Consider the following 2,500-nt stretch of genomic DNA (forward strand, 5'->3'; position numbering starts at 1 on the left):
TCAGCGTGTGATGTGCAACATTCCTGGGGCTCAAGTCTCATGTTTTCCATCGAAAACACTCAGTCAGTGCAAGGGAACTGTCTTTTCTTGAGACTTGATGAGGTAGTGGCAGTAAAACGTTTTAAGAAGAAAGTTAATCTTTTGGAACAATTGACACCAGCTCTTCTTCGAATATTTGAAACTGCAACTACTCTTGGAATCAGGTTGATATGGTACCACCTCAAAGTAAAGCCCCAACCCTATGTGGTGCTTCCACTGCCAGGGTTATGAGCATGTAGCCAACTCTTATTTTCTTAAGGAAAATTGATGAATAAGTGTGTGTGTAAAGTATGATACAACAGGTCATTAAGAGGATGAAAACTGTCCAGGTCCAGTATGCTACCACTAAAAATAAGCTTATGAAGCTTCTTCAAGGCAGTGTAAAAGGTACAAATTTAGTAATAAGGAACAAGGAGCAAGTTCTGCAGAAACAAAGCGAAATGACTGTGCGCTGTTTGCACAGCCAGATAAGTCCTTTACCTCAGTTCTAGCCTGTCCTCCTTCCCGCCATCCCTTTCCCCCTAATATTTCTTGCATCACACACTCTTCCACCTGTCCGCAAATAATGAAAATGTCTCTGGTGAGTTGTTCCACCAGAAATGGAGCAGGAGTGAACGGTTTATTGAGGAGACTCCTCCTCCCAAAGTAAGGCCTTTGGAGCCATCAGTCAAGGCTCCAGAGGCCTCAACGGTGACAGCTCCAGCTGCCACCATATCCAATGGGGCCTTTGCTGCTAGAGAGATTGCTCCTGAACCAAAGTCTGTCTTTTGCCCAGGCAAAGAAATCCTGAGCCTGTCCAAAGGAAGCCTAGGGTAAATAGTTTCACAGGTAAACCCTTGAAAAAGGTACTCTGAAGATGCTGCAAACGGACAGCCTAAAGGTGTGGTGGGTATGTGCTGCCTTATGAAAAGGTAATTTGTCAACCTGATGAACTGGATACCCAAATCCAAAGGGATTGTCAGGGAATTCATGAAAAAGGATAAGAACTGCAACCAATGTCATACATCTTCATGAGCATGCCACGTTTACAAGTAGTATTGTAAACCTTTTTGAGGTCGAAGAAAACCTCTAACATGTGATGTCGATGTGCAAAGGAATTCTGTACAGCAGCCTCCATCCTCAAAAGTGCATCTGTGGTCGATCTCAGTTTTCTAAACCTACATTGATATGGGTTGAGCACATTTACCTTTCTAGTAGCCATGTCAACCTGAATTTCTCCATTAGATTACAGATGCAACTTACCAGGTTTAGGGATAGGAATGATTATAGCTTCTTTCCATATGGATGACACTCTACCCTCCCTAAAGATCCTATTGAATAGGTCCAACAGGAACTTTTGGGAAACTTCCAATAAGTGAAATATCATTTGATATAGAATATCATCACTTCCTGGGTCTTATGGCAGAGATGCAAAGCAGAGTCCATCTCCTTGTGCAAAAATGGGAAGTTGTATGAAAGTTCTGCTGCAATCCTACTGCAGAACAATATTGGTTGTCGTTCCTGTTCAGCCTGAAGGGAGGAGAATCGAACAGTCTAAGTTGCTGCAGATCTTTGCCAAGAATTTAATTAGCTCATTTGCAACATATTTTTTTTTGTGTGTGAGAATTATGCCATTGATTTTCAAGCAATGATGACACAAATGTGCTCTTTCCAGTGATCTTGTGCACCTTGTCCCATACCTATGCCAACGGGATTCCAGAGTTAACTGAGGAGACATACTGTCTCCACGACGTCCGTCTTGCCTCCTTTAGCACTCACCAGTCCTTGGCTTGGGTCCTTTTGTCATGGATCAAGGTCACATCACTGGGGAGTCGTTCCAGCTGCCTTGATGCAGCGTTACTTGCTCAGACAGCTTATTGGCATTCATCATACCATCACAATAGTGAAGGTCGACGGTACTGCTTGCTTCTTTTGGGAATGGATGCTTTTGCTGAAAGGTGAATTCGTGATTAACAGCATCTTGAACATACTGAAAGTCATTCATTACTTCAATTGATCTAAATAGATTCCAATCTGCTTGTTCAAGTTGCCATCTTTGCACTCGATTGGCTCGAATACTATTTACCTCCTTCAAAAGTATTGAAAAGTTGTTGTTTGCATTTAAGTCTTCTATGGCATGACATTATAGGAGAATGTCTCAGTTTGAATCTGGAATCTCAAGAGTAAACTGCATTTACTCTTGAGAACAAGGCCCGTCCTTGTGGGTTGCACAAAGTGTCTCCCCAGAGGTTGTGCTGGACATTGAAATCTCCCAAAAGAAGGAATGGATTAGGCAGCCCTCTAACCAGAGCTTCCAAATCATCTATGTTGAGATTATGTGAAGGAAGGTAAATGGATGCAACAGTGAAAGATCATGTCAAACCTATTCTCACAGCCTTCACCTACAGTGTCGTCTGCAGGTGGATTGCCTAAAAGGGAATATCTTGATGTACCAACAATGCTACTCCTCCGTGAAGTCTAT

Source organism: Penaeus chinensis, chromosome 28 (assembly GCF_019202785.1).
Source record: "Penaeus chinensis breed Huanghai No. 1 chromosome 28, ASM1920278v2, whole genome shotgun sequence".
Classification (NCBI taxonomy): Eukaryota; Metazoa; Arthropoda; class Malacostraca; order Decapoda; family Penaeidae; genus Penaeus; species Penaeus chinensis.